General features: G+C 45.2%; 2 protein-coding genes across 2 annotated transcripts in view; both read right to left on the bottom strand.

Annotated features, from left to right (window-relative positions):
* Window positions 1-23,014, bottom strand: part of LOC745060 (nuclear envelope pore membrane protein POM 121C) — a 49,312-nt gene extending 26,298 nt beyond the window's left edge. Inside the window, exon 1 of the mRNA XM_024357888.3 lies at window positions 22,917-23,014. The gene's annotated coding sequence lies outside the window, so the exon portion shown is untranslated. The remainder of the gene's footprint in view (window positions 1-22,916) is intronic.
* LOC750858 (putative postmeiotic segregation increased 2-like protein 3) overlaps window positions 4,195-23,483 on the bottom strand; it is an 82,296-nt gene continuing 63,007 nt past the window's right edge. The window contains exon 12 of the mRNA XM_054655716.2: window positions 4,195-11,953. The gene's annotated coding sequence lies outside the window, so the exon portion shown is untranslated. The remainder of the gene's footprint in view (window positions 11,954-23,483) is intronic.

Genomic DNA, 23,483 nt, shown 5'->3' with positions numbered 1-23,483 from the left:
GGCCCGAGACCTATGCTTATGTAATTCCTAATCCGTGATCTTTTCTAGGGGCTGAACTCCCCTCCAGCACAGCCTGTTACCAGGTGCTTTTCACAAACGCCACTGGCGGCTGAGTTTCCCCCCCCCACTTCCATTTCTACTTTACAAGTTGATAACGTGGGACGATTACCTACCAAATTTCACATCATGGCCCAGATATCGGGTGGATTTTGAGGCTCTGATCGATTTATACCTATGCTAAAGTTATCGGTCTGAGAAAGTAGATTAGTGGTTGCCTAGGGCTAAGGAGTGGGTTTGGGGGTGGGGAATAGAAAATGTCTGCTTATGGGTATAGGCTTTCTCGTAGCAGCATAAACATAGTTTAAAATTAGATTGTGTTGGCGGTTGCACCACCCTATGAACTGTATGGTTTGTGAATTATATCTTAATAAAGCTGTTTAAAAAGTCTGGTAGTCTGCCAATACACTTTGGTGTAGTTAAGTTTCCTCAGACATTCATTCATTGATTTATTCATTCCATTGTTTATATACATTAAAGAGATTAAGGGGGAAAATAGAGGATCTCTGATCTTTATAAGCTCTGTTTAGTAAGGAAGATGTGTAAGTAAAAGATTGCAATTCAATGTTATCAGTGTGATAACGGGAACAAAAAAAGAGGCCAGACGCAGTGGCTCATGCCTGTATTCCCAGCACTTCGAAGGCGGAGGCGGGCGGATCACCTGAGGTCAGGAGTTCAAGACCGGCCTGACCAATATGGTGAAACCCCGTCTCTACTAAAAATACAAAAATTAGCTGGGCATGGTGGCGCGTGCCTGTAGTCCCAGCTACTCGGGAGGCTGAGACAGGAGAATTGCTTGAGTCCGGGAGGTGGAGGTTGCAGTGAGCTGAGATCATGCCACTGCACACTCCAGCCTGGACGACAGAGCGAGTCCATCCCCCCCACCCCCCCAAAAAAAAAAAAAGTTGTGATAAAGGGGAAGGAAGGCAGGGAAGTGCTCCTGGAGCTGAGAGGTCTGGCAGGTTCAAGGAAGATGAAGGAGCACTGTGCAGAAGTCCAGAGATGGAATTGTTCAGTATCGCTGGAGATTAGGGTGTTTTGGGGATAGAAAAGTTGGAAAGGTATAGATGCCTCTGGGGCAACTCAGAGAGATGAGAAGAAGGTGCAGTTTGGGTTCCAGATCCTCCCCAACCCAGTGCCAAAGTAATTCTTCTATTTAATATACTGTGATTTCACATAAGACTTAATTTGAAAAAAAAGGGGGGGGGGGGGGCGGAGGGGGGACTGTGTTGCTTAAGAAAAAAATCTCAGTATCAGTAGACTAGTGGGACAAAAGCCAGGCTGCCCTGGGTTGAACAGTGACTGGAAGGTGAAGAAATGGAGGCAGTGACTGCAGACTCCCTACTCAAGAAACCTGGGTAATAGGGGAAGAAGAAACATAGTATCTAGGTCAGTAGGGGCTCTTTAAATTATTATGTACGGCTGGAGTTAAGTGGAGGAGCTACACATAAAAGCCATCAGGGTACAGATGTCCTGAAACCAAGCAAGATGATTGAGAATTAATGTAAATAGAGAGGTCCATAGCCTGAGCCCTCGGGGCACTCCTGTGTTTAGAGGTTAAGAGATGAATACACAAAGGGCACAAGTCATGTAGGAAATATAGATAAATATGACTACATTAAAAGTTAGTACTTCTGGGCCGGGAGTGATGGCTTATACATAATCTAGCACATTTGGAGGCGAGGCTGGTAGATTGCTTTGAGCTCAGGAGTTCGAGACCAGCCTAGGCAACATGGTAAAACCCAGTCTCTACTAAAAAAAAAAAACACAAAAATTTGCCTGGTGTGGTGGCATGTGCCTGTAGTACTACTCAGGAGGCTGAGGCTGGAGAATCGCTTGAACCCAGAAGGCAGAGGTTGCAGTGAGCTGAGATCACACCACTGCACTCCAGCCTGGGCAACAGAGTGAGATCACACACACACAAAAAGTTAACACTTCTGTATGGGAAAAGAAAAGATACACATCTAAAAGACAAGCCAAGACTGGGAAAAACAACATAACACACATAACCAAAAGAGGATTCATAAGTAGAATTTATAAAGAACTCCAAAGAATCAATAACAAAAAGATGACCCAATTTTTAAAAAGGACAATTGATATAAAAAAGCTATCGAATGGGAAACACAAATACCTAATAATATATACATATGTGCATATACGTACATACACATATACATTTAACCTCACTAGTAATCTAGGAGAGACTAACAATATTTTGCACTCATTTATACACTAGAAAAATTAATTTAACAAGATCAAGTCTTAGCATGGATGTGAAACAAACAGAACTCATGTCGTTGTGGATATATGAAACAGTACAATTTGGAAAGCAATTTGGCAATAACTAGTAAAAAATAAGGGTGAAGAAGTATGTATCCTATAAACCCGCAATCCCATTCTGGGTAGATAGTCACTGAAGCATTATTTGTATCACAGACAATGTGAACACACTTCATGGGTAATGTCTATCAACACAAGGATGGGCAAACTGGTATAATTCATATAATAAAATACTATAAAGCAGCTGAAAATTAATCCTTCCAGCTGCAGGTTAGTCCTCCCACCACAAACAACTGTAGACATGGACAAAATGTATTGATTAATAAATTTGTTTAAAAAAATCTGGCAGTCTGCTGATCCAGACTTTGGTTTAACGCATGCTGTGGTGGATACATAAAACAGTACAACTTGGCAACTACTTTCAGGCAGAGGACAACAGGAAGCAAAAGACTGATCCCTAAGTGTAAGGAAACTTGTGAGATGAGCCCCAAAGTCACCTAGTTCCTCTACCTGGGGATCGTTTCCCAACTGCAGTGCAGAGAGCTGGAGTCTGAGCACAGTAGGGAGATCCCGCTGGGCTGAAGAGGCAGAGATGAGGAGGCAGAGATCACGCTGAGACAGCTGAAATGGCAGAGAAATGGGGCAGAAAAAAGAAAGGAGGGCACTATGCAAAGAGGGAGTTCTAGAAATCTATGCATGACGCAAACCCACGGCTGAAGGCTGGAGTGATGGGTAATTTCATGTGTCAACTTGAAGGGACCATGGGGTGCACAGATACTTGGTTAAACATTTATTTATGGGTGTATCTATACAGGCATTTCTGGATGAGATGGTCTTTTATTTAATTACTTATTTTTATTTTTTGAGATGGCGTGTTGCTCTTGTCGCCCAGGTTGGAGTGTAGTGGTGTGATCTCAGCTCACTGCAACCTCTGCCTCCCAGGTTCAAGAGATTCTCCTGCCTCAGCCTCAGTGGAGTAGCTGGGATTATAGGCACCCACCACCACACCTGGCTACATTTTTGTATTTTTAGTAGAGACTGGGTTTCACCATGTTGGACAGGCTGGTCTCAAACTGCTGACCTCAGGTGATCTGCCTGCCTCAGCCTCTCAAAGTACTGGGATTATAGGCATGAGCCACTGTGCCCAGCCTCTTTATTTTTTTGTAGAGATGGGGGTCGCCACAAATCAGACGGGAAAAACTCACAATTTATAGGGCTCTGTGTGGAGTACTCAAGCACCCCAGGAATGGGAAAGAATCAGTCTTAGATTGAGCATTGCTTTGGACCCACCTAATGAATCATCAAAACAAGACCTGAAAGGATCCAACTTTCCAATGATCTTAAATACATCCCAAAACAAAGCTCAAGAAAATGTATATAGGAATAAAAAATTGGCTGGGCGCGGTGGCTCACGCCTGTAATCCCAGCACTTTGCGGGGCCGAGGTGGGTGGATCATGAGGTCAGGAGATCGAGACCATCCTGGCTAACACGGTGAAACGCCATCTCTATTAAAATACAAAAAATTAGCCAGGCATGGTGGCGGGCGCCTGTAGTCCCAGCTACTCGGGGGGCTGAGGCAAGAGAATGGCGTGAACCCGGGAGGCGGAGCTTGCAGTTAGCCGATATGGCACCACTGCACTCCAGCCTGGGCAACAGAGCGAGACTCCGTCTCAAAAAAAAAAAAAAAAAAAAAAAAATGACCATTACTCAACAAGGTAAAATCTCCAATGTCTGGCATCCTGGCATCCTATTACTAGGCATATAAATAAGCAAGAAAACACAGCCCATAATAACAACCAATCAATCCTTATTTTGATCCAAACCAACCCCAAACTGACACATATTAAAATGAACAGAGAAAGACATTAACATTAATTTTAACTATATCCCATATGTTTACAAAGTTGAGACATGGAAAAATATTAGAAGAAATAATGGCCCAACATTTTCCAAATGTAATGAAAAATATAAACCCACAGACCTGAAGCTCAATGTCAAGTACAAGAAATACAAAGAAAACTGTAACAAATCACATAATCAAATTGCTCAAAACCAATGATATAGATCAAATCCTGAAGGCAGCTGGGAAAATAGTACATGTTATTTTACACAGGAACAAAGATAAGAATGATACCAAATTTCTTGCCAGAAATAGTGCAAGTGAGACAACAGCAGTGCAACTTGATCTTTAAAGTGCTGAAGGCAAAAACTGCAAACCTAGAATTTTATGCCCAATGAAAATATATTTTAAGAAAGTTAAATAAACATATTTTCAGACACATAAAGGCTGGGAGACACTTTGAGAGGCTGAGCTGGGCAGATCGCTTGAGCCCCAGAGTTCGAGACCAGCCTGGGCAACATAGTGAGACCCTGTCTCTAAAAAAAAACAAAAATTAGGCCGGGAGCGGTGGCTCATGCCTGTAATCCCAGCACTTTGGGAGGCCGAGGTAGGTGGATCACGAGGTCAGGAGATCGAGACCATCCTGGCTAACACGGTGAAACCCCGCCTCTACTAAAAATACAAAAAAATTAGCCAGGTGTGGTGGCAGGCGCCTGTAGTCCCAGCTGCTCGGGAGCCTGAGGCAGGAGAATGGCGTGAACCCAGGAGGTGGAGCTTGCAGTGAGCCGAGATCGCGCCACTGCACTCCAGCCTGGGCAACAGAGCTAGACTCCATCTCAAAAAAAAAAAAAAAAAAACAACCAAACAAACAAACAAAAAACACAAAAATTAGCTAAGCATAGTGGCACATGCCTGGAGTCTCAGTTACTCGGGAGGCTGAGCTGGGAGGTTCACTTGAGCCTGGGGGGTTTCCTTGAGCCTGGGAGGTCGAGGCTCCAGTGAGCCATAATTGTGCCACTGCATTCCAGCCTGGGTAACAGAGCGAGACTCTGTCTCAAACAAATAAATAAAAAGCTGAAAGAATTAATCACCAACAAACACAGTAAGAAATGTTAACGGATGTCCTTCAGGCAGAAGAAAAATACCAAATGGAAATCTGGATCTACACAAAGGAATGAAAGGCATTGAAAATGGTAACTACATATATTTATATGTGCCTGTTTTTCCTTATTATTTAAATCTCTTTAAAATATAATTGAGGACTGATATCAGCAAAAGGGCAGAGTAGACAGCTCCAAGCTCCCATTACCCAACAGAAACAGAAAAGAAAAAAAAAAAAGGCCAGGCGCAGTGGTTCACACCTATAATCCCAGCACTTTGGGAGGCCGAGGCAGGTGGATCACCTGAGGTCAGGAGTTTGAGACCAGACTGACCAACATGGTGAAACCCCATCTCTACTAAAAATACAAAATTAGCCAAGTGTGGTGGCACATGCCTGTAATCCCAGCTACTCGGGAGGGTGAGGCAGGAGAATCGCTTGAACGGGGAGGCGGAGGTTGCAGTGAGCCGAGATGGCGCCACTGCACTCCAGCCTGGGCAACAAGAGTGAAACTCTGTCTCAAAAAAAAACCCAAATAATTATTAGAAACAACTCTGAAAAACAGCCAAAGCCTTACAACAACCAAATGAATGCTGAATCAAGAAAAAGGCAACTTAAAAAGGAAAGGTAGAAAACCTTTGTGGCAATGTTTTTTAAGAGACAGGATCTTGCTCTGTTGCCCAGGCTGGAATGCAGTGGCGTGATCGTGGCTCACTCTACCCTTGAACTCCTGGGCTCAAGTGATTCTCTCACCTCAGCCTTCCAAGCAGCTGGGACTGCAGGCGTGAGCCACCGCACCTGGCTTCTACGGGAGTCTTGAAGACAGAAGGCTGCATTCGCAGTGGGGCCTCTTGGCATTCCACAGGGACGGGGCGGACCTTACCTTCAAATTACTGGTAAATCTGCTATCGCACGTCTGAGGGCTACTGAGGGAATGATGTAGACGCCTGTCTATTTGCTGGAAACTCACTGAGGCTGGAAAAGGGGTGAGCATTGCTCAAAAACATTGCAAGGCAAACAATCTACACAGGACTGGGGCAAAACATGACAGTTGAGACTCACAACACTCCACTGTTCTCTCTCTCTTTTTTTTTTTTTTTTTGAGACTGAGTCTCACTCTGTCACCCAGGCTGGAGTGCAGTGGCACAATCTCGGCTCACTGCAAGCTCCACCTCCCGGGTTCATGCCATTCTCCTGCCTCAGCCTCCCGAGTAGCTGAGACTATAGGCGCCCGCTGCCACGCCCGGCTAATTTTTTTGTATTTTTTAATAGAGACAGGGTTTCACCGTGTTAGCCAGGATGGTCTCGATCTCCTGACCTCGTGATCCACCCACCCGCAGTCTCCCAAAGTGCTGGGATTACAGGTGTGAGCTACCATGCCCGGCAACAGTAGGGGAAAGAGCTGAGTTCCATTCTCTGGTGTCCTTAAAGAACAGGAAGAAATGCCAGGGATGGCCAGGCACGGTGGCTCATGCCTATAATCCCAGCACTTTGGGAGGCTGAGGCAGGCAGATCGCCTGAAGTTAGGAGTTCGAGACCAGCCTGGCCAACATGGCCGGGCCCGTCTCTACTAAAAATACAAAAATTAGCCAGGCGTGGTGACAGGTGCCTGTAATCCCAGCTATTAGGGAGGCTGAGGCAGGAGAATCGCTTGAACCCGGGAGGTGGAGGTTGAGTGAGCCGAGATCGTGCCACTGCACTCTAGCCTGGAGACAGAGCATGACTCCATCTCAAAAAAACACAAAAGAAACAAGCAGAAATGCCAGAGACGTGCAGAGAAAAGGTCACATGAAGACACAGCAAGAAGGCAGCTATCTGCAAGCCAATGAGAGAACACTCTGAAGAAGTAAGCCCTGCTGGCACCTTGATCTTTGACTTCTGGCCTCTAGAACTGTGAGAAAATAACTTCCAGCTGTTGAAGCCATGGTCTGTGGCATTTTGCTATGGTAGCCCGAGCAAACTAATAGAGACTTCCTAAATCCGAGAAGGAAAGCTGGGGAGAATTCCTCTGAGAAAGCAGGAAAGCTGGGGAGAATTCCTCTGGGAAAGCAGGGCAGTCACAAGCACTCAGGTGTTACACGGGCTTTGCCCAGGGCAGGATGCTTGCTCAGAAATACCTGACAAAGACCTAAGTTTTCACCTTGGCCTGATCACGAGGGTCAGTGCAGGACTAGCTAAGTGCTGAAGAAAAGCTGTGGTGCAAAGGCAAACTTCAAAGACTGGGAGAGGTACTTTCTTCCATTTTTAGCTCCTAGTATTCAAGGAAATCTCTTATCAAAATGTGAGCGGAACACATGCTAAAAGAATCAGAGACTTCAGTGACCACACATGAAAATGATAAATCTTTGCAAAAATAGTTTGGAAGTCACTAAACGTATGTACTACTACAGCCTTCAATGATTAAAAACAGACACACTCACAAATACATAGCAAATAAATGAGAAGAATCATCTAAATGCCAGAGTTACTACCTTGCAATATTCAAATGTCCGTGTTTCAATGACAATCACAAATCATGCAAAGACAAGGGAACGTATTCAAAGTAACAAAATAAATTGATGGAAATCAGCCCTTAGGAAGCCCAGATATTGGACTTAGCAGACAAAGACTTTTTAAAAACTCTATAAATCGTGAAGGACCTCTTCAAGGAGAACTACAAACCACTGCTCAAGGAAATAAGAGAGTACACAAACAAATGGAAACACATTCCATGCTCATGGATAGGAAGAATCAATATTGTGAAAATGGCTATACTACCCAAAGTAATTTACAGATTCAATGCTATTCCCAACAAGCTACTGACTGTCTTCACAGAATTAGAAAAAACTACCTTAAATTTCATATGAAACCAAAAACGAGCCCATATAGCCAAGACGATACTAAGCAAAAAGAACAAAGGTGGAGGCATAACGCTACCTGACTTCAAACTACACTACAAGGCTACTGTAACCAAAACAGCATGGTACTGGTACCAAAACAGATATATAGCAATGGAACAGAACAGAGACCTCAGAAATAACACCACACATCTACAACCATCTGATCTTCGACAAACCTGACAAAAACAAGCAATGGGGAAAGGATTCTCTATTTAATGGTGCTGGGAAGACTGGCTAGCCATATACAGAAAACTGAAACTGGACCCCTTCCTTAACACCTTATAAAAAATTAGCTCAAGATGGATTAAAGACTTAAATGTAAAATCCAAAACCATAAAAATCCTAGAAAAAAACCTACACAATACCATTCAGGACATAGGCATGGGCAAAGTCTTCATGACTAGAACACCAAAAGCAATTACAACAAAAGCCAAAATTGACAAATGGGATCTAATTAAACTAAAGAGCTTCTGCATAGCAAAAGAAACTAGCATCGAAGTGAATAGGCAGCCTACAGAACGAGAGAAAATTTTTGCAATCTACCCATCTGACAAAGGTCAGATCCAGAATCTTGTATATTCTTGTAGATCCAGAAACTACAAGGAACTTAAACAAATTTACCAGAAAAAACCAATTAACCCCATCAAAAAGTGGGCAAAGCGCCAGGCACGATGGCTCACGTCTGTAATCACAGCACTTTGGGAGGCCAAGGCAGGTGGATCACCTGAGCTCAGGAGTTCAAGACTAAAAATACAAAAATTACTGAATTACTCTACTAAAAATATAAAAATTAGCCTGGCATGGTGGTGGGCACCTATAATCTCAGCTACTTGGGAGGCTGAGGCAGGAGAATCTCTTGAACCCAGGAGGCAGAGGTTGTAGTAGGCCGAGATCGCGCTGCTGCACTCCAGCCTGGGTGACAGAGTGAGACTCCGCCTCAAAAAACAAAAAGGCTGGGTGCAGTGGCTCACACCTGTAATCCCAGTGCTTTGGGAGGCCAAGGCAGGCGGATCACCTGAGGTCAGGAGTTCAAGACCAGCCTGGCCAAAATGGGGAAATCCCATCTCTACTAAAAATACAAAAAATTTAGCTGGGTGTAGTGGTGCACACCTGTAATCCCAGCTACTAGGGAGGATGAGGCAGAAGAATCACTTGAACCTGGGAGGTGGGAGGCAGAGGAGGAGCCGAGATCGTGCCACTTGCCTAGGCGAGTGAGACTCATCTCAAAAACAAACAAAAAAACAGTGCATGTTGGCTAGTTTGTTAATCAATATTAGTTAGTTATTAGCTCCGAATAGATGTCAGGTAATATGGTAGGCACTGATGACGTATTCATGACACAAAGCTGGTCCCAATGCTAGAATGATCTTTGTTCGAGATCCAGGTTGCTGCTGCCACTAGAGGGCAGCCGAAGCTCATCTGTAATGGCACAGTAATGGTTAACCCCAACAATCTAACATTACCAGGGAAGAACTGTCCTGAAGGGCAAAGTACCAAGCTACCTAAAGTTTGTATTGATTCTCTCAAGACTGTTGCTAACAAAATGGTAAAATGGGTCAAGTTTGTGTTTGGAACCCCTAGCCTCTCATCTCTTCACCCTCTTCCCTGAAGAGGTGGAGGGAATAATACAGGTACCACCTGTCAGTAAAAAGTGTGGCAGAAACAGTCAGTTGCATCTCTCACCAACAGGTGGGTCAGGGTGGGGAGGCAGAGGAGATTCCTGGAGAGGAACGGATCAAGCTAGGAAGCACAGAACTGCAGGCCAGAGACAACTCTGGAAGCAGAAACAGGTGTGTGCTTCCAGGCGCACAGACACCAACTGTGTGACACCCACACCTTCTACTCACAAACTCACTATTGACGGTGCACCACCACCTGCTTTGTGCAACACAGGAAACACCAATAAACACTGGAGACAGTGTCAGGCCAGGCATGGTGGCTCACACCTGTGCTCCCAGCACTTTGGGAGGCTGAGGTAGGAGGATCGCTTGAGGCCAGAAGTTCAAGACCATCCTCAGCAATACAGAGAGACCCTATCTCTACAAAAAGTTAAAAAAAAAAAAAAAAAGATACAGGCCAGGCGTGGTGGCTCACGCCTATAATCTCAGCACTTTGGGAGGCTGAGGCAGGCGGATCACCTGAGGTCCGGAGTTTGAGACCAGCCTAACCAACATGGAGAAACCCCAACTCTGCTAAAAATACAAAATTAGCTGGGCATAGTGGCGCATGCCTGTAATCTCAGCTACTTGGGAGGCTGAGGCAGGAGAATCGCTTGAACCCGGGAGGCAGAGGTTGTGGTGAGCCGAGATCATGCCATCGCACTCCAGCCTGGGCAACAAGAGCAAAAAACTCGGACTCAAAAAAAAAAAAAAAAAAAAAAGACACAGTCTCATTCCTTAATGAGTATAAAGAAGTAAAGTCTGTTTCAGTTACTAATTGCATAAGAAACCAATCTAAAACATAGTGGCAAAAAACAATCATTATCATCAGGGATTCTGTGATTCCAACAGGCCTGGCTTGTCTCTGGTCCACACGACATGTGGGGCCTCAGCTGGGAAGACATGGAGTCTTAAGTGTGATCAGTGGGAGGGGGCTGGAATCATTTAGAGGCATCTTCATTCACAAAACCAGGAGCTGATACTGGCTGTCAGCCAGGACTTCAATTGACCTGTGGGCTGGAACCTGTCCATGTGGCCCCTCGCAGTCTCCCCATTTGGGCTGGTTTGGGCTTCATCACAGTCCGGCAGCTTACTTCTAAGGGCAAGCATTCCATGACAACACAGCAGAAAGGCATGACATTTTTACAGTGCAGCCTGGCTATCTCATAGCGTCGCTTCTGTCCTACTTTATTTATTGGTCAGGGCAATCACAAAGATGTGCATAGGCTCAAGGAAAAGAGACATACCCCCGACCACGCGATGGAAGAAGTGACAAGGTCATGTTATGAGAGGAGTGTGTGGGATGGGAGATAGGGCTGTGGCCACCTGCAGAAAATAGCATCTGCCACAGGCTGTCATGGAAGCGCAGGATGGGGATTTAGCCTACCTGAGGGGTCAGTCAGCAAAGGCCTCTGGGACGAAGTGAGATCTTCGGCTGAGGATGTGAGGGGCTAAAAGGAGACTGAGGAAGAGTCTCAGGGAGAGGAATCAATGAGACTGGATTCCAGAGAGAGGCTGGTGAGTTGGATGGTTTGCTTCAATATGATGGCAATACAGAGGTCAAGGAGACTGGTGCAGGAGGAGAGAGAAGGTGCCATGTGCTCTGGGTGGCGCTCTGTGCCAGACCCCCTTAGAAGAGGAGCAGCCTCTAGTCAGCGGTGTCCCAGGAACACAGAGGCTGGAGAGGACAATGGCAGCCAATCCCTGCTCCCAATCTGGTGACAGTAGGGAAAAGCTGCATGGTCTAGATCCACCCTGCTCCCTGGCCCCAGTATAGAAGATCAAATTCAATCTGCCCAATCTTATCCAGATAAAGTAAAGGAAGACTGGAAAAAAGAACTAATCCAAAGCTCCATCTGCCCATGACTTTCTCTGCTGATGCCGGAGGCAGCTATGGATGAAGAGATGGCACACGGCATGTCCCGACGCAGTGGAGGTGGGGAGACCCTGCAACTCCACAGGGAAAGAGTGAAGTTGCTGCCACCTGGGCATCAGCTATTCTCTGCTCTTCTGCCTCATCCTCAATTCAGACCATGATGGAGCTGATTTTCCTCCATTTTATACCTTGGATTGAATGGTCTCGAGCTGCTGGTGTTGTCTCCAGAGTCACATCCAAGAGGTTTGTCTTTCAAATAAATGCTGTGTATCAATGTACAGTGTATATAATTAATGTATGATATAAGACTAAATTACAGATAAGACAAGAGATGAAATTAGAGTTAAGTAGGGACCTGATGATGAAGAGCCTTGTAAATCAGGGAGAGTCTGGTTCATGTGCTTCTCCAGACACAATTTCAACACGGCTGTAGGCATGTATCACTGATGACATGGACACTGAATTACCCGCCGTGCTGGTCTGTGGCTCTCAAGTTTTGCTCATTCTGCTTCTGCAGGAAATGCCTTGACGCACCTTGGGAAAACCCACTTAGATCTTTTTTTGAGGTGGAGTCTCGCTCTGTCGCCAGGCTGGAGTACAGTGGCGCGATCTCGGCTCACTGCAACTTCTGCCTCCCAGGTTCAAGCGATTCCCCTGCCTCAGTCGCCCAAGTAGCTGGGACTACAGGCATGCACCACCATGCCCGGCTAATTTTGTGTGTGTATTTTAGTGGAGATGGGGTTTCACCATGTTGGCCAGGATGGTCTCGATCCCCTGACTTCATGATCCGCCCGCTTTGGCCTCCCAAAGTGCTGGGATTACAGGTGCGAGCCACCGCACCGGGCCAGAAAACCCACTTATCTTTTAAGATTCAGCCCAACTGTCACCACCTCTGGGAACCTGTCCTCAGCCCCAAACATATGGCCACCCTCCCTTTGGGGTCCCCGCTCGCCCGTGTCTATTTTCATTACATTCCTATCAGTTTACTGCACTGTGCTGCATATCTACTGTGTCTATTTTCATTGCATTCCTATCAGTTTACTGCACTGTGCTGTGTGTCTATTTCTCCCACTCTGGCCTGTGGGCTCTTTGAAGACATGGGCTGTATCTCGCCTATCTTTTGATGCCTCACATAGGATATGGTGCGTGGTGAGCACTCACTAAAGGTGTGCAGAGTACTGCATGAGGAAAAACTTCATCCAGGCCAGGCGCAGTGGCTCATGCCTGTACTCCCAGCACTTTGGGAGGCCAAAGAAGGAGGACTGCTTGAGCCCAAGAGTTCAAGATTAGCCTGGGCAACATAGCAGAGATCTCGTCTGTACCAAAACAACAACAACAACTAGCTGGGCATGGTGGCGTGAACCTGTAGTCCCAGCTACTCAGGAGGCTGAGGCAGGAGGATCCCTTGAACCCAGGAAGTCAACGCTGCAGTGAGGTATGATGGCTCCACTGCACTCCAGCCTGGGTGACAGAGTGCAACCCTGCTCTTAAAAAAATAGAAAGTTCATCTATAAACAGAAGTGAACAGGAATCTGACTCTTGTACTTTGGTGGGAGTTTGGGTTATCTTTTACTTGAGGCTGAGGCTATGTCAAAACTAGGGATATAACAACAAGCACCATGTACCGAGTGCTGCTTCTGTGCCACAGGCTCTCCTACATGCTTGCCACACATTCGTCTATTTCATCCTCCCAATAGTCCTACTCCATGTCCAGCAAGGAGTGAAAAGGCTGAGGCGAGTCACAGGGAGAAGAGGGCCCCAGTGAAAAGACGAAATGAGGAAGAAGATCTGGAGAGGTCGCACGAGCCAGAGCGCAAAGGCACAGTGGCTGCGGTGCAGGCTCTTTAGCAAGGTGCTTTGGGCTGGAGATGGGGTTTTACTGCCTGTTGCGAGATGGGACATGAGACACAATCAACATGCAAATGGGTAGGATGTTTCATCACACGGAAGCAAAATGTATTGCCGCTAAAATGAGAAGTAACACCCTAAAAGTTATCAAGACAACAATTTTCAATGCCACATGTTGTTTCCAGTTCCATAGGAGATGGAATAAGCACACCCATTACATTTCTCTTCTAATTACAACTAAAATCCCTGTTCAAAATACATGAAGCAGCTGGGCACAGTGGCTCATGCCTGTAATCCCAGCACTCTGGGAGGCCGAGGCAGGTGAATCACCTGAGGTCAGGAGTTTGAGACCAGCCTGGCCAACATGGTGAAACCCGACCTCTACTGCTAATACAAACATGAGCTGGGCATGGTGGCAGGCGCCTGTAATCCCAGCTACTCAGGAGGCTGAGGCAGGAGAACTGCTTGAACCCAGGAGGTGGAGACTGTATTGAGCTAAGATTGCACCACTGCACTCCAGCCTGGGCAACACAGCCAGACTATCACAATTAAAAATAAATAAATAAATAAATAAATAAATAAATAAATACACGAAGCAACGATCCAATCAATCAAACCAACAAATTCTGGAAAGGTAGAGAAGAGAAGGGCTGACCCAGTGGTGAGTTCCCAGGGTGGTTTGATGGTTTGTTCTTTGGCCTCCTATATACCCTGTCTTATCTGTTAGAGCAGAGTCTACAACCAGGAAATCCCAGTGCCCCCTTCATCCCCCAACCCCCACAAAAGGAGCCTCATCTTTCGAGCCAAATGACAGCGAAGAGGGCGGCCCTGCGGGACAGTGCCCTTTTGACTACACACACCCTACTCTAGGAAAACAGCCTGAAAAAAGCTGCACCTTCCCCTGCCCCAGATACTGTAGACACTGTGGAACAAAGACCTGTTGACCCTCCCCACCTTGGGCCAACACAAGCAGAGGTGGCATCTCTCCCCTCTCCACCAAGCACTGGCAAGACTGTGTGGAAGGGCCCTGCTGACCATCCACAACCTGCACAAGACTGAACCACAGTAACAAGGTGGCACCCCATCCTCTCTCAAAGACAGTGAGGAGCTAGAAGCAAGGATTCTCCAACCCATTTCCCGTTCCCTGTCCCACCCGCCGCAGAATACTCCTCTCTAATCCTAATATAACGTCGTGTACATTTCTGTTACATTCGGATTAAAGACAAGTTCTGTTTAATAATAACTCCAAGAACAGTTGATATATATATTTTTTCTTTTAGAACAGGAGTGAAAGTTTATTAAAAAGCTTTAAAGCAGTAAAGAAAGGAAGGAAGGGAAGGAAAGTACACTTGGAAGAAGGCCAAACCCAGTTTTCATATTTTATTTTCGCATTGAAAATCAGTCAGATTTACTTCAGCCTCAAAAGTGTGTTTATGTAAAATTAAATGAGCACTAGCAGCAAGCTGCACTTTTTTTTTCCCAAATGGGAAACGGGTTAAATGTGTGTAGGAAGTCCTGGGCCATGCCCTCCAAGTGCCCATGTGTGAAAACAACCAGGATCAACACAGCAAAAGCTCTGAGAGCTCAACGGCAATGTGGAATACTCTGAGGTTTCAAACTGGCCTCCAGGGCTGGGTGCGGTGGCTCATGCCTGTAATCCCAACACTGTGGGAGGCCGAGATGGGAGGAACACTTGAGCCCAGGAGTTCAAGATCAGCCTGGGCAACAGAGTGAGACCTTGTCTCTACTAAATATAAAAAATTAGCTGGGCGTGGTAGTGTGTACCTCTGGTCCCAGCTACTCAAGAGGCTGAGGAGGAGGAGTGATTGAGTCTGGGAGGTTACAGCTGCAGTGAGCTATGACTGGGCCATTGCACTCCAGCCAGGGCAACAGAGCAAGACACTGTCTCCAAACAACAACAAAAACAAAAACAAATTGGCCTCTGGGTTGCACAAAGGTGGGGGAGGCCAGAAGAGCTCTGCAAAAGCTTTGAAAACTAAATTGATCTTAGAACCAGAGCCCTGCTGGCCACAGAAAGTGCATCCTGAATCTAAACAGGTTGAGTGCCTGCTAATACAGAATATTTAAACAGGAACTACAGTCTCATAACATAACACTCAAAGTGTCCAGGATAAAATTAAAACTTACTCCTCATACTAAGAACCAGAAAAATCCGAACTCAGAAAAATTACTCCTCATACTAAAAACCAGAAAAAATCTGAATGAGGAAAGACAATTAACACTAAGATGACAAAGATGTTGGAATTATTGCATAGGGATTTTAGATGAGCTATCTTATAAATGGCCCAAGAAGTAATTATGAACACTCTCGAAACACACTGAAAAATATAATGTCTCATTGAAGATATAAGGAAGAACTACATTGTAATTTTAGAACTAGAAATTACAATAACTAAGTAAAAAACTCAATGGGTGAACTCAATAGCAGAATGGAGATACAAAAGAGAAAAAAATTAGTGACCTTGATGATAGAGCAGCAGAAATGATTCAATCTGTATCGTGACAATCTTGCCATAAGAAAAAAAATTACGTAGAAATAATCCCATTTGACCAACAGAGAGAAAACAAATAGAAAAAAAAAAATGAACAATGAGACAACAGCAAAAGCTCTAACATTCATGTCACTGAATTCCCAGAAGGAGAGGAAAAAGAGCGCAGTGCCCAAAAAACATCTGAAGAGGCCGGGCGCGGTGGCTCATGCCTGTAATCCCAGCACTTTGGGAAGCTGAGGCAGGAGGATCACTTGAGGTCAGGAGCTCAAGACCAGCCTGGTCAACATGGTGAAACCCCATCTCTACTAAAAATATAAAAATTAGCCAGGCATGGTGGTGCATGCCTGCAATCCCAGCTACTCGGGAGGCTGAGGCAGGAGAATCACTTGAACCAGGGAGGTGGAGGTTGCAGTGAGCTGAGATCACACCAGTGCACTCCAGCCTGGGCAACGGAGTGAGACTCTGTCTCAAAAAAAAAAAAAAAGAAATGAAGAAAAATCCAGAGAGATTTTTTTTCAGAAGAAAAAGTATAAAAATTAAATTAAAAAAGAGAAATTTTAAAAAGCAGTAAGAGGGTAAATATCTGGGTGAATATAATCTCGAGTTTAAAAATTATATTTGATGGGCGAAAGCAAAACCATAACATTATCTCAGTGGTTCTCAATGAATGTAGAGGTGATATTCAAGACAACAATACCATAAAGAAGGGCAGAGGGGCCTAGAAAGCAGTAGAGTTTCTACATTCCACTTGAATTGGTAAAAGGTTGATACTAGCCAATGATCATAAGTATGTATAATATAATCTCTACAGCCACCTATAAAATCCTATACAAAAATATATACTAAATGGCATACTGAATTGATTTAGCATGGCATATGAAGTTAAATGGCATACTAAGAAATGTCTAAGTACCCCATAAAAAGGCAAGAAAAGGGAAACAGGTATAAAAAAACCCAGAGGGAACAAGTAGAAAATAGATAATAAAACCCGTCCAAAATTAAATATAAATCTTGTAAACACAGCAATCAAAAAGGTTGTTGGAATCTGTTTTTTTAAAAATGACTCATGGCCAAGTGTGGTAGCTTATGCCTATAATCCCAGCACATTAGGGGGCCGAGGCGGGGGGAATCACTTGAGCTCAGGAGTTTGAGACCAGCCTGGGCATGATAGTGAGACCCCATCTCTACAAAAAGAATAAGAAAAAAAAAAAGATGAGCCAGGCATGGTGGCACATACCTATAGTCCCAGCTACTCGGGAGGCTGAGGTGAGAGAATCACTCAAGCCCAGGAGGTCAAGGCTGCAGTGGGCCGTGACTGCACCACTGCACTCCAGCCAACAGAGTAAGACTCTGTCTCAATAAATAAATAAATATCAATAGTCACATAAGATGGCAGAGTAGGAAGCTGTAGTGTAGAGATCAGTCCCTTCACTGAAGCAACCACTGAGCTAGAAAGAGTGATTGGAATCAGCTCTTTTGGAATTCTGAAACATGACCAGGAACTCCTAACAACCAGAGACATACTTAAACAATGAAGAGAGAGGCTGCTGATCTTCACGAGTGAGTGGCATGTGCCAACCAGCCAACACTCCCCCATTCCTGAGCCTGAGTTCCCGAAGCAGCTGGCTGATGCCAGGGTGAGCAGCAGAACTCTGTCCTCCAAAACCGTGGGTTCTGCACCTTGGTGGGTCTAAGGGGTCTCTGAGGACCAGCCCGGATGCTTGCCTTGGTTTATTTGGCCCTCTCAGCAACAGTGGCTTCCCCAGGGACATCCTTCAGAAGATTTTATTAAAGAGACAAAATCCTCCTCTGCCCCACCCCATTTAAAGCCCCCTATTTAAGGAAATCCATGTTAGGTGGCTGGCTGACTGCAGAGATAATGAAACAAATTTCAGTGACCACACAAGCACAAGGAAGAAACGCTTTGCAAAAATAGTTTGGAAAAGTAACAAAAGGGGAGCTTCAGACCTCAACAAGCAAAACCCAGCAATCCCAGGTGACTGAGAGAATCACATTTTGAGGGTCATTACATTGTAACACTTAAAATGCAACGTTCTCAACAAAAAACCACAAAATATACAAAGAAACAGGAAATAGGAAGCTTAGACCATTCACAGGAAAAAAACAGCAAAGAAAATCAGCAAACAATACAATAACTGAACACCATCATCGACCAATGGAACCTAACTGACATTTACAGGAGACTTCACACACCAACAGCAGGTACACATTCTTTGCCCATGGAAGATTCAGCAAGATTTACCAGAACCTGGGTCATAAAACAAATGTTTTTCTGAGATGGAGTCTCTTTCTGTCGCCCAGGCTGGAGTGCAGAGGTGCAATCGGCTTACTGCAACCTCCGCCTCCTGGGTTCAAGCAATTTTCCTGCCTCAGCTTCCGAGTAGCTGGGATTACAGGCATGCACCACCACGCCTGGCTAATTTTTGTGTTTTTCAGACGGGGTTTTGCCATGTTGGCCAGGCTGGTCTCAAACTCCTGACCTCAGGTGATCTACCTGCCTTGGCCTCCCAAAGTGATGGGATTACAGGTGTGAGCCACCATGCCCGGCCAAAACAAATCTTAAGAAATGTAAAATAACTGAAATCATACAAAATACGTTCTGTGACTGTAAAATAATTAAACTAAATCAATTTTAAAAAGAAACCAGAAAATCTCTAAACACATGGAAATTAAATACACTTCTAAATAATTCATGGGTCAAAGAGTGAGTCGCAAGGGAAACTGGAAAACATATTGAATTATGTAAGAGTGAAAATATAACATGTTGACTGGTATCAGCAAAAATGGCAGAGTAGGTATCTCCAAGTCCCCATCCCCCCACAGAAACATTGATAAACCAAGCAAAACTGTCTGAATCAACTTCATGAGAACTGTAGAAAAATAATCAAAGGTTTACAATAACCAGATCATCTGATGTGGCTCTTTGTCCCCAAGCACATCTCATCCTGAATTGTAATCCCCAGGGGTCAAGGAGGGACCTGGTGGAAGGTGACTGGATCACGGGCGCGGTTCGCCCTATGCTGTTCTCGTGATAGTGAGGGAGTTCTCACGAGATCTGATGGTTTTTAAGTGGCAGTTTCCCCTGCACTCTCTCCTCTCTCCTGCCAGCCAGTGAAGAGGGTACTTGCTTCTTGTTAGCTTTCCACCATGATTGTAAGTCTCCTGAGGCCTCCCCAGCCAAGTGGAACTGTGAGTCAATTAAACCTCCTTTCTTTATAAATTACCCAGGCTCAGGCAGTTCTTTCCAGCAGTGTGAAAACTGACTAATACTCCAAATGAACACTGAATCAAGAGAAAAGCAACTTCAAAATGGTAGGAAAACTGGGTTATTTTACTTGCCCTTGCCCCACAACCTTCCATGGTTCAGTGGGAACCTTGAAGATGGCAGCCCACATTCCCAGCGTGGTTTCTGGTATTGAAGGCAGCAGAGCAGACCTTATTCTCAAAGCATTGTGTTTTCCTGTTCTCAGCTGCCTGAGGGCTGCCAAAAGAACTGATACAGGGCAGCTGCCTTTGTTTCACCTAACCCACAACTCACACAGGGCAGAAAAGTGGCTACACAGAGGGTATTCCTTGAAAACACTGTAAATCAAATGCATACCCTGCTGATGCCTAGGCAAAAGATTACAGTTGAGGCAAACTATAGGTGTGCTAACAGCATGGGAGAAGAAGTTGTGGAGAGTTTCTATGGGAAATTTGGGTACTGAAATTCGGACCTGCCCATGTGTACTATGGAATTTCAGTAGCCATGCACATGCTGAGTGCAGAGCACATTCTCAGAATAGACCTGAGAAAGGATGCTGAGCTTTCATCTGTGGCTCCTCTCCATCCTCCCTGCAGGCAGGGAGTAAAGCCTAGGGCAAAGCTGTACACAGACTGGGCCGGGTGCGGTGGCTCACGCCTGTAATCCCAGCACTTTGGGAGGCTGAGGCGGGTAGATCACTTGAGGCCAGGAGTTTGAGACCAGCCTGGCCAACATAGTGAAACCCCGTCTCTACTAAAAAATACAAAAGTAAGCCGGGTGTGGTGGAAAATTAGCCAGGCGTGGTGGCACAAGCCTGTAATCCCTGCTACTCAGGATGCTGAGGCAGAGAATCACTTGAACCTGGGAGGCAGAGGCTGCAGTGAGCCAAGATCGTGCCATTGTACTTCGGCCTAGGCGACAGGGCAAGACTCCATCTCAGAAAAATAAATAAAAAGTTGTACACAGACTGGCTAAGCCCTGAAGGACTGCTCCAGTGCCCCAGCACAGTGGCAATCCACGAAGACGGAAAGAGCTGGGTTTTTCTTTTTTTTTTTCACCTTTGGCTTCTGGCATTCAAGGAAATCTCTGTTAAAACACTAGTTGAACACAAGCTAACAGCAGAGAGACTTTCAGAGACCGCACATGTAAAAGAAGACACACTTTGCAAAAATGTTTAGAAAGTCACTGAACAAACAGCTACAGCCCACAGCAAAAGCAAACCCAGGGGTGGTGGGGAGGATAAAATAATTTCCAGTTACCCCATTATAATATTCAAAATCTCTGATTTCCTTTTTTGAGACGGAGTTTTCACTCTGTCATCCAGACTGGAGGGCAGTGGTGCGATCTCGGCTCACTGCAACCTCCACCTCCCTGGTTCAAGCAATTCCCCTGCCTCAACCTCCTGAGTAGCTGGGATTATAGGCGTATGCTACCATGTCTGACAGTTTTTGGATTTTTAGTAGAGATGGGATTTCACCATGTTGGCCAGACTGGTCTTGAACTTCTGACCTCAGGCAATCTGCCCACCTCAGCCTCCCAAAAGTGCTGGGATTACAGGCGTGAGGTACCACGCCTGGACTCTTTTTTTCTTTTTAATTTATTTTTTCTTTTTTTGGGGAAAAGGGATTAGAGGTGTGAGTCACTGTGCCTGACTCCAATTTTCAAAAAAAAATTACAAACCATGCAGTGACATTAAGAGAGTACAGCCCATTCACAAAAGAAACAAATTGTCTTTAAGGAAGCACAGACATTGAAAGTACTAGACAAAGACTTTAAATCAGCTGTCTGAAATCTGCTCAAAAAGCTAAAAGAAACGATGAATAAAGAGTTAAAGGATACAAGGAGAACAATGTCTCAACAAATGCAGAACATCAATAAAGAAATAGAAAATATTATAGACAGGTGAGGGGCAGTGGCTCATGCCTATAATTCCAGCACTTTGGGAGGCTGAGGCGGGCAGATCACCTGGGGCCAGGATTTCAAGACCAGCCTCAGCAACATGGCAAAATCCCCTCTCTACAAAAAATACAAACAATCAGCCAAGTGTGGTGGCATGCGCCTGTAGTCCCAGCCACTTGGGAGGCTGAGGTGGGAGAATTGCCTGAGCATGAGAAGTCAAGGCTGCAGTGAGCCAAGATTGCACCACTGCACTCCAGCCTGGGTGACAGAGTGAGACCCTGTCTCAAAAAAAGAATTTATTATAGACAAACTAAAGCTTAGAGAAAAAAAGAAAGGAAAAAAATAGAAATTATTGAAAGGAATCAAAGTCTGAAGCTGAAAAGCATACAAAAATTAGCCAGGCATGGTGGCGGGCACCTGTAATCCCAGCTACTCGAGAGGCTGAGACAGGAGAATTGCTTGAACCCAGGAGACAGAGGTTGCAGTGAGCCAAGATTGCACCATTGCACTCCAGCCTGGGTGACAAGAACGAAACTCCATCTCAAAAAAAAAAAAAAAAAAAAAGAAAGAAAAGTATAGAAATGGAAATGAAAAATTCACCAGACTATTTCAAATTCATTAGAGCAGATGGAAGAGAGAATCATTGAACACATGAAAACAGGTAGATGAAACTATCCTGTCTACAGTTTTTTTTTTTTTGGATGGAGTTTCACTCTTGTTGCCTAAGCTGGGGCGCAATGGCGTGATCTCGGCTCATTGAAACCTCTGCCTACCGGGTTCAAGCAATTCTCCTGCCTCAGCCTCCCAAGTAGCTGGGATTACAGGCATGCACCACCATGCCCGGCTATTTTTGTATTTTTAGTAGAGATTGGGGTTTCACCATGTTGGACAGACTGGTCTTGAACTGACCTCAGGTGATCTGCTCGCCTTGGCCTCCCAAAGTGCTGGGATTATAAGCGTGAGCCACCGTGCCCAGCCTGAATTGTAACACTTTAAAATGGTATGTGGACTGGGTGTGGTGGCTCATGCCTGTAATCCCAGCACCTTGGGAGGCTGAGGTAGGAGGATCGCTTGAGACCAGGAGTTCAAGACCAGTCTGGCAACACAGTGAGATCCCATCTCTACAAAAAAAAAATAAAAAATTAGCCTGAGTCGGGCCTGGCACAGTGGCTCACACCTGTAATCCCAGCACTTTGGGAGGCTGAGGCGGGTGGATCATGAGGTCAGGAGTTCGAGACCAGCCTGGCCAAGATGGTGAAACCCCGTCTCTACTGAAAAGACAAAAATTAGCCGGGCATGGTGGCAGGCACTTGTAATCCCAGCTACTCTGGAGGCTGAGGCAGGAGAGTCGCTTGTACCTGGGAGGTGGAGGTTGCAGTGAGCCAAGATTGTGCCACTGCACTCCAGCCTGGGCCACAGAGCAAGACTCCATCTCAAAAAAAAAAAAAAAAAAAAAAAAAAAAAAAAAAAAAAAAAAATTAGCCTGAGTCCTAGCTACTCAGGATGAGGTGGGAGGATTGCTTGAGCCCAGGAATTCAAGGCTGCAGAGAGCTATAATCACACCACTGCACTCCAGCACAGGCAACAGAGTGACACCCTGTCTCAAAAAAAAAAAAAAAAAAAAAAAGGTGTGTGACTTTCACCTCAATTAAAAAAAATAAAACATATAAAAACCTGTCAGCTGGGCATGGTGGTGCATACCTGTAGTCCCAAGTATTTGAGAGACTGTGGTGGGAGGATTCCTGGAGCCCAGGAGTTTGAGGCTTCAATGAGCTATGATTGCACCACTGCAGTCTGACCTGGGCAACAAAGGGAGATGCCATCTCTTAAAAAAAAAAGTCAAATCCTGTGAGATGCAGCCAAAGTAAACTTTAGGTAAATTCATAGCCCTAAACGCTTAGAGAAGAAGCAATTAAAAAAAAAAAATCTTAAGAATCTGAGCTTCCATTTTAAGAAACTAGAAAAAGAAGAGCAAAATAACCACAAAACAAGCAGAAAGAAGGAAATAGAATTAATATAAGAGCAGGCTGGGAGGGGTGGCTCACACCTCTAGTCCCAACATTTTGGGAGGCTGAGGTGGGCAGATCTCTTAAGGCCAGGAGTTCAACACCAGCCTGGCCAACATGGTAAAACTCCATCTCTACTAAAAATACAAAAATTAGCCAGGCGTGATTGCATGTGCCTATAATCCTAGCTACTCCCAAGCTGAGGTAGGAGAATCGCTTGAACCCAGGAGGTGGAGGTTGCAGTGAGCCAAGATTGTGCCAC

This window comes from Pan troglodytes, chromosome 6 (genome assembly GCF_028858775.2).
Source record: "Pan troglodytes isolate AG18354 chromosome 6, NHGRI_mPanTro3-v2.0_pri, whole genome shotgun sequence".
NCBI classification, from domain to species: domain Eukaryota; kingdom Metazoa; phylum Chordata; class Mammalia; order Primates; family Hominidae; genus Pan; species Pan troglodytes.
The sequence above is the reverse complement of the archived record's forward strand: the minus strand, read 5'-3'. Positions and strand labels throughout refer to the sequence as shown.